This window comes from Typopeltis vanoorti, chromosome 26 (assembly GCF_054136105.1).
Source record: "Typopeltis vanoorti isolate ZY-2024b chromosome 26, IOZ_Tvanoo_1.0, whole genome shotgun sequence".
In the NCBI taxonomy this organism is placed as follows: domain Eukaryota; kingdom Metazoa; phylum Arthropoda; class Arachnida; order Uropygi; family Thelyphonidae; genus Typopeltis; species Typopeltis vanoorti.
Window position 1 is genome coordinate 812657 of NC_143574.1, and position 9844 is coordinate 822500.

Sequence of the window (9844 nt, forward strand, 5' to 3'; positions counted from 1 at the left end):
TTATTTCAAATTATTAATTTGAATTATAATTCAAAAATATATACAGAATTATAAGTAGTGTTTAATTTTTTAAACTCAAATGAATAATTTTTTTTTAAATTATTTAAAAGGGTGGAGAAGTGGTCACCTTTACACCCCTCAGGATCTATCATGGATTATTTAGAATTATTATGTAGCTAAGGTTATGGGACGATGCGTGTGTGATGTTTAATTGCGCGTGTTTTGAGGTCAGTTCATTTTAGGGTAGATATAAACCCGAGTTTCTTAGGGAACAAATCTTCCTACTCATTCTGAGACTCGCTAACCCAGGAACAAGCATGTGAATTGTTCCTCGGATCCCAGATGGGATTAAAATCCCATTCTAATCATGGGAAAAGATGTTACATGAACGTAAACACAGAAATTGAAAAGACGTATATGTCTTGTCCATTTTTTAAACGCTCCTACTTGAAAGGCTTTGTTTATAATAAATATAAACCTTGATTTCTTTGATTATATTACATTTATCACTTTAACGGACATCAAAGATTTTCCCCCCCTCCTTGTTGAGTCGCTTTGTCACTTTTATGAATATTATGTCAAGATGTACTAAAACGAGAAAAATTAACTGCGGGGATCATATTTCTAAAAAATAAAATAAGTAGTAATAATTACACTAAAAATTAAATTAATTATGTTAAAATGCTGTTAAATGGACGTAGACTATTTCAGAGTATCCCAAAAATATTTGCAGCATTTTTAATTTGTATCCCAGAAAGTTTCCAATAATTACACCAGATGTCACTAGCATTCAGGCAGTCGAATAGTTTTGCTTTATATTTATTTTTATTTATTTATTTTATTTTATTTATATTTTTTTTTATATCATTACCTTTTTTCCTAAGTAAATTTTCTAAGCACAGGTAATAGCTTTCATACGCCCATCCCTGTGCAAAAATGTGTTACTGGCATAACATAGATTTTTTGGCATAACTTTAAGATTTTTAAAGGGAAAATTAAGTCGTTAAAACAGGATAGGATTTCATGGCGCATTTTTCAGCGAACTGTGGCGACACAATGGCTGAGTTTATGTACACTCGCGTGTATATAAACTCAGCCATTATTTTATGCATATTATTATACTGAAATTAAACTATGAAAAAGAACTTTTTAATTAATAATAATTAATTCGATTGGAAAAAGCTTACACTCGATTCTCGTCGTGGAGAGTCTTTATATTTATTTTATTTTATTTGTCTGTTTTTAATTGAAGGTAAGTTAGCTGATCTCTTACAGATGGCAGATTTTTTCTTCGGAAAAGTCGGGTTTTTCATCCCCACATCGGCCACGAGAACACACGCAATTTACAGACGAAAGATACTGTTGTTGGTGGTGATGAGCGATAGATGACGTTGATTCTCTCACTACACACGGGCAGCTGCGTGTAAGTGAGAGAATTAAGTAATAGGGGCAGATGAGATGTGTAGATAGAGTGGAGTCCTTGAACTCCTATAATATACAGTATATATATTTATCATTATCATCATCATCATGCGTATCAAGAATTTAGGCATAGCGTGGCCTGTTCCGGCTTTAGAAGTCATCGTTGAATCTTTTAAGAGGACGTCCTGGTTTTCTTTTTCCTAATGGCTTGTACTTTAAGGCTTGTTTTGGTAATTTTTCTGTTTTCATTCTTTGAACGTGTTCCATCCATTTATGTTTATATTTTTTAATTTTTTCTATTACTGGTTCTTGGTTTAATTCTTTCATAATTTCTTCGTTTCTTTTGTGATCAAATAGAGCATACTTTTGCAGTTTTTCTCATAAACTTCATTTCTGCTGTTGTTAATCTTTGTTTGTCTTTTTGTTTTATTGTCCAGATTTCGCTTCCATACATTAAGACCGGTAGGGCTAATGTATTGTATACTTTTAGCCTGGTTTGTTTTTGAACTAGGTTTGGTTTAAATATAGAGTTAATTACACCTGTTATTTTTAAATATTTTGCAGTGTTTACATTTATATCTTTTTCATTTTCATACGTGATCATACATCCTAGGTAGTTAAATGAATTCACCTGTTCTAAGATCTTGTTATCTATTACTATCTTAGTTCTTGCTGGATCTTGTCCTTTAAAGGCCATAGTTTTTGATTTTTCTGTTGATATTATCATACCATAATCTTTGGATATCTCATTCAGATTTAAAATAGCTTTCTGTAAGTTATCTTCAGAATTTGTAATTATTATTTTGTCGTCGGCAAAAAGGAGAGTGTTTAAGTTAACTGTAGGTGAAAGTTTAATTCCTTGATGTAAATTTTTACTCCATTTTATTATTATTTCATTTAAGTAGATATTAAAAAGAGTTGCTGAGAGGGGACATCCCTGTCGGACCCCTTGGTTTAGCTATTACTATCTTAGTTCTTGCTGGATCTTGATACTTATATCTTTTAGGATATTATTTGGTATTTGTCTTTCATTTAATATGTTAAATAAAATGCATCTTTTAACTTTGTCAAATGCTTTTTCAAAGTCAATAAATGATATATATTTATTTACTAATAAAATTCTCTAGCTGCCCACGAAGAAAATTACCCACCCACCCACACTTTGAGAAGCGCCGATTTCGTGGACAAATTTTCGGATGCAGAATGAGATAAAAATGTTATATCCGATTTAGAGATTCTTTTTAAGCAAAAAAATATTCAAATACATATGCATGTTAAATTTGCAACACACACACACACAAAGAAAGCAATATCTTTCTTCCAAATATTCAACTGTACGTTAAAGGGAACTATAACATCTGTTTTTCAAATAATATGAAGTCTAAAGGTGCTGCTTCTGCTACTGCATAAAATAAAGTTTTGTTGAAGTCTGGAAGCGGTGAATATTTTAGTCAAATTATGTACACTTAGAATCCCAGACGTTTCCTTTTGCTAAATCATCAAGTTAAATGGATGGAAATATTTGAGTACTTTGAAGTGCGTGTTTGGGTATGTTGGGTCTGGTTATTGTCATTAGCTGTGACTGATGATTGCTGATGACACTATTACTACATACGTAATCTTTCTCTTGGTACATGAGAATAATCAGTCACTTCCTTCCCTGTATTACCACCAAGATTTCTACTGTAGCTTTTTTCTTTTCAAGCATCTTTCAAATGTATGGGAAAAAGACCAAGAAAGATGCTTGACTGAAGTAAAGAAATCCATTATTATAGAAAATGTTTTTCAAGAACCTAAGTTCTAAGAAATGATAAACATTTCTCGGAGGTCGTTATGGCAATCGGCATTTATTTATCGTTACTCGAATGCCTATGAAGAAAAATGAAGCAGGACTTCCTTTTCAGGAGGAAGAGTGGGTTTTATCGCTTTAATTGACCGAGAAAGAATCACAAACTAGTAGCCATCAGATTTGTCATCGGGTTGAGCAATTAAGCGAGAATTACTTTGAGTCGGGTTACGAAATACACCCTCTGTCCAAAAAGAAACCGAACTTTTCGAAAATAGAAGAAACTAGTGGCGCCACCTGTTTATAGGAAATTGCGAAAATTGTATTCGTTTCTGAAGCACATAAGAAAATTCAGTAGATTCCATTATCAAACGATGTGATCCGATCACGCATTCAAGACATCAGTCAGGATATTTTACTGCAAGTAGTACAAGATATTCAAACCAGTCCTCTGAAAGTATGTATTCAAGTGGACGAGTCAACTGACGTTGATAATTGCAGTGAGTTATTAGTATTTATGCGATACATAAAAGAAAAGGAAATTTTGGAAGAATTTTTATTTTGTGATCAACTGGAGCTGGTGGCAAAAGAAATTGATGTTTTTAATCACATTAAAAATTGTAAAATGGGATAAGATGGCGGAAGTAATGAAAAAGATAGGTATAGATTGGAAAGACAGAAGGCTAATCACCTCACTATATATGGGACAAACTGCCATGGGGAGAGACGTATATGGTACAACAGAACCAGGTATCATTGGACGAGGAGTAAGACCCTGTTCTCTGTCACCAATTTTGTTTAACATATATGAAGCAATGTTATAAGAAGCACTGGAGAATTCGGAAGAAGCAATAAAGATTGGAGGTAGACATCTTTTGCAATAAGATACACATTATTATCAAATACTGAAACAGGACTACAACATCTGTTGAACAGATTACTGGAATCCTGTATCAATTGTGGAATGAAAATCAACATCAGAAAAACAAAGGTGATGAAAATAGCAAGGAAAGAGGCAAATATGGATATCAGAATAAATGGGGAAAACTGAATCAAGTAAAGACATTTAAATATCTAGGAAGTGTGATTAGCAATGATGGAAGATGTAAAAGTGACATAAAAGCAAGAATAGCGATGGGAAGAGATGCCTTAATAGAAAATGGAATTTATTTAGAAGTAAAATGGATAGAAACCTAAAGAAAAGACTAATAAAATGTTATGTGTGGAGTGTTGCCTTCTATGCGGCTGAAACTTGGACATTGAAGAAAGAAGAAATTAAGATTTCGGAAGGCTTTGAGATGTGGATTTGGAAAAGGATGGAAAAAATCAAATGGACAGATAAAATAACTAATGAAGAGGTCTTAAAAAGAGTAGAAGAAGAAAGAAGTCTGTTAAGGAGGATAAAAAGAAGCAAGGGAGACTGTATCGGACATATTCTGAGAGGGAATGGAATCATCAGAGATGCCATTGAAGGAAAAATAGACGGGAAAAGACCCAGAGGAAGAGTAAGGAAAACAATGCTGGATGACATGCTCAATGGAGACAGGTACACAACCTGGAAAGAAAAGGCTCAGACCAGAAGAGAGTGGAAGAAAGTTTTTGCTCCTAAAAGAAGAACCTGCTCAATTGAAGAATACTCAAGAAAAAGAAGAAGAATCACATTAAAAACGTTTTTCTTGAAACATCAAATACCAATGGATGTTATTAGCTCAATATGTACTGATGGCGCACCAGCGATGTTAGGCAATAAAGGCTGTATCTTTCGTTATTTTTGCAAAGAAATCGCTGCTAACCATAATGTGCTTCTTTATCGCACTGACATAAGATGGCTCTCCAAGGGACGCATGCTTAGCAGGGTTTTTGAAATGCGCGAGGAGATTATTCAGTTTCTTACTAACCAGAATTGTAATTTAGTTCAAGACTTTGAAAGAAGAGATGCAGCAATTCGATTAGCCTACTTAGCAGATATTTTCGCTCACCTAAATGAATTAAATATATCAATGCCAGGGTATCGTAAGAACATAATAACATCTAGTGAAAAATTATTTGCTTTTATTGAAAAACTAAAAATTTGGATGCGTCGAGTTGAAAATGGTACTTTTGCAAACTTTCCCTCGCTTGATGAAATTGTAATACATTTGCAACAAATGATTGATTCTTTTCATGGATATTTTTCCACCGGAGATATTAAAAGAAGCGCTGCCAAAATGAGTTACCGTAGAAGTGCATAAGGCAGGTGACTGGTCTCAGTGCGAATGAATTAGTTTCGTGCTTTAAGGCGAACTATTAACGTACAAAGTACGTTTTACAAAATCATATGTGAAAGATTGATTATAAACCTAACATTTTAATTGAAAAAAAAAACTGCACAAGTCTTCAATCACTTAGTGTTACTGAACACTGTGACAGCTAGTTATCATAATTTTATTTTTGTCTTCACATTTTTTTCGAGTTTGTCTTAATTAAATAAAGAAATTTCATCTCCATTCGCTGAGTAGATTATAAAAATGAATATCAGTACTTTCCACGCTTGCTTTATGTTTAAAATATGTAAGAAGCTATTATTGCTTCATATGATTAACGTCCTTGTGCGTGGTATTTAAAAATGCAATGTATCACTCACTAATTGTTATTGCATAAGCTGTCATCACGCTGTTTTTTTTTTTTAAACAGCAGGGATCGATTGCCGATCTTTTCGTGTATGAACATAAAAACTGTGGAGTCATTCATAGCCTTGCAACGAAGAAAACAGTGCCCTCCATTACCCCTCTCATTAATCTCTGTCACTGTCAAATAGAGAAAAATCAACCATCGTGGATGCTGCTTGTTGTGATCCAAGCAAAGCTGACGGATTCATTCAGCTCCAAATCATGCTAAATAAGTTTTATAATGATGTGTGAATAGGAGTTGAAGGGACATCCTTCTTCGGCCACTTCTAGAGTTGCTAAGGCCTCCCCCACCCCCCGATAAAATTGTTTTAGAACCTAAATGCACTGATAAGTGAAAGCACCATTTAGTACTTTATACCGTATTCGATGAAGCATTCATACAAGTGTACAGTGGAATATTTATTAACTGAAAGTAGCGTATAATTAATATATATATTGATACTAGTATTAAGATTGTTTCACGAATAATAGCAAATAAAATCCATTGCCAATGTCCTCGTTGGCCGAGTGGTTAGCGTATCTGCTCTCCATCCGACAGGCTGTAGGGTTGAATCCCGTTATACATGAATGTTTTGTGAATTTCTTTAAGTGAGAGATTAATTTCATCACCCGGTGTGAGACACCATCCCACTTATTGAGGTCTGAGGGGGGGCGGGGTTGCTTGAAAGAGTTTTGTGTTTGGCCTTTAAAAGCAAGATTTTCTGGATTACTTTAATCTTAGCACACCCAAGGTACTAATGAACTAGGCCAGTGGTGGCGAACCTTTTTATGTGCGCGTGCCAAAAATTTACAAATCGAGTTGCTGACGTACAGGGCAGTTTTAATAGGGGAAAAATTAATAGAAAATTAATCTAACTTAATTTATTTATTTATAAATTTATAAGATATATATTTATTTATAATATTTTATAAATAATATTTTATTTTATTTATAATATTTATAAGGAGCCTGTGTAGCTCAGTAGAAGTGGTGTTTGCACTCTACAGCGCTTGACCGCGCGAAGAAAGGATTTGGTAGTTCAAATCTAGTCGCCAACTAGAGGAACTTTTTCTAAGCCTTTTTTCGGCCGATTCCCGAGTTAGTCGATCTCTGGCACGGGCTAGCGGGTTTTTTCTCCCGGAAACTCGGGTTTTTCGTCCCGTAAACTCAAGAAAATCGACCGTAGAACCCACACTATTTTCAGATATCAACATTAACATAAAAAAAAAACAGTAGTCTCAAACACTTGTCTCATACAATTATATGAGACAAGTGTTTGTTTTATTGCATTTGAAATTCTCGATGTCATTATGAAAGATCACAAAGGATTGATTCGACACTTTCTCCAGCCGTGCCGATATTATTATTTCCCTGGAGTAACTCATCAAATACTCTGACATTTATCCAAATCTTAGTTCTGAGGCAAGTTTAACTAAACTGATTAAGCTTCTGACTATGCCTTCACGGTTAGCCCATTCCATTGCTTTCTCTCTCTCTCTCTCTCTCTCTGTCTCTCTCTCTCTCTCTCTTTCCGATTCTTTCAACCATTAACAACTATTTTCTTTTTTAAATGGAAGCAAAAAAAGGGAAACTCGTTACTCATCCTCTTTGTCACTGTGGTTCTCCAAGGACTACAGTTGTTTAAAGAAATTTATCGACAGATTCTTTCTTTCTTCTTTTTATCCACTTGCCCCTCCACACACACACACACAAACAGTACTAATGTGTCAATGGTTTTGCAACCCTTCGTGTGTGGGGTTTACACAATCGTGCGCTCGCGTGTCCTCTTTAATTAACGATAACGAGTATGGATTCCATAGGGAATCCAGTCGTGCCACAGAAGTATTCACAAAAATTCTGACAGCCACTCTTGACATTCGACGAAGTGTGACACATAAGCTTTCTCAGTGCAACTTCACAATCTGTTTACTTTTGACCTTTTTTAATTGGATGAGCGGCATGGATTCATGAAGGAGCTCATTAATTGTCGTGATAGATGTGTTTCTATCGTTAGAATTTTCTCTACTAGTGTAGCAGTTCTTTTACTTTTCTTAACATATCAGTGATTTCTCTCACTGACCTTAAACTCTATTTATAATTTTACTGAGGCCAAAACATTCCGCTCCTCCTCCTTATTAGATACTTATTACCAGTGGCGGCTCGTGGCTTGAAATCGTGGGGGTGCTGCAACTTTGGAAATATACATACACACTATAAGTACAGTGTACACGTGTTTGGATAAAATATCAAAATTATGGTAAAATTTAAAAAAAAAAAATTAAACATGGAAAAATATTGTTTATTATCGATAAAATTATACAGTTTGGTATAATTCAAAATTACTTAAAAATAAAATCCATTATCATAACCCCAATAATGTGCTAAAATAAAAACTATAACAATACCGCATTACGCTAATAATAGCTCGCAGCATCTCACTATGACGTGCATATGCTTGCGCGCGTAGCAATATGACTCTGTGGTAAACACAGTGCTGCTAGCGCCCTCTTAAGTGCTACAAGTTGGATTTTTATTATTTTTTATGCAAAATAAGAGAATTGTATAGGATTGCTGATGATAAAATTAAATATTACAAGCAAATATAAATAAATAAATAAATATATTTATGTATCGAGAATTTCCACGTTTGGAATTGACCATCAAAAACTTCTAAAAGTGTTTAATTTTCAAGACAGGAAAGCTTTGGTTATGGAGAATTCCTCTCTTACTAATCCCATCACGATCTGCAGGGGCGGGGGGGGGTCATCTGCTGTCAAATCCACAAAACCGATTTATGTTTGTCTTCTTCTCTACTTGCATTTTTCGGATTTCATTTTAGAAATTTTAATTAACGTAAATATCAAAAATGATTAACTGCAAAAAAAAAATAAAATGTAGTATGCCATCCTAGAGCCTCCGTCGCTGATTCAGTTGCGACAATGCCCTTTGATTGGAAAAACCTGGGCTTGAATCTCGTCTAGGATTCGGGAAGAACCTTCCCCTAAAACTCGGGGTTTTTCATCGCGCAAACCGGCAATGTACAGACATAGGAGAAATGGAAATAAGGGCTCACCACCCTCGTCCGTTGGATCTGGTTTCTAAAGTCTGCATGGTAAGGTGTAGGTCTACAGATAAGCGTAAAACAAATAGATAGGCGCCATCTTTCCAAAGAATCCATAGTAACTTGGTTTTATGCTAAACTGTTATCGGAGGAGTGGTTTTAACAGCTTACTGCTAATTAAACTGCTTTGCCGTGATGAGTCATTTTGTTAATCCCGATGGAAAGTACAAAAAGCAGCTGCTACATGCCAAACTATGAGAGGGATCAAATATCTAAGTTTTCTTGTAAAGACTGCATATTTAATACGATAATTTTGATTTCTTCTTCTTCTTCTCTCTTCCATCATCTATGTGGATGATGATGAGGCTGAATGAACTCTTTCCATTTCTGTCTGTCCCGGGAGAGTCCAAACAATTCTATCCAGTTTGGTGTCGCTTGTTGTGATTTGGCTTTCAGGTCCTCTTTTATTTTGTCTATTCAGATGGTAGTCTTTCTGTTCCCATTCTGGTCACATGGCCAAACCATCGCAGTCTTCTTCCTTGGATTTTGTCTATTATTGTTATTTTTTGATTTAGTCATTTCCTTATGTCTTCGTTTCTTAGTCTATCCATCAGAGAGAGTCCAAATAATCTTCTTAGCCAACCCATTTCAGTAGTTAATATTTTTTTCTCTGCAGCCTTTTTGAGATTCTAGCATTCACTTCCATAGAGGAGTATTGGGAGGACCATTGTCTCGTAGATTCTTACTTTTGTTACTTGTTTGATGTCTTGACTTCCATATCTTATTAAGTCGTCCAAAAGCTTGGGATGCTTGACTGATTCGTCTGTTTATATCTTTTGTAATTTCACCATTGTGCTCAATAACTCCTCCAAGGTAGGTGAAGTTTTCTACCTGCTCTAGATTCTTACTATCAATTTCAATTTTCG

General features: G+C 34.7%; 1 protein-coding gene across 1 annotated transcript in view; it reads left to right on the top strand.

Annotated features, from left to right (window-relative positions):
* Positions 1-9844, top strand: part of LOC150092261 (uncharacterized) — a 29637-nt gene that overhangs the window by 8356 nt on the left and 11437 nt on the right. The gene's annotated exons all lie outside the window — the stretch shown is intronic.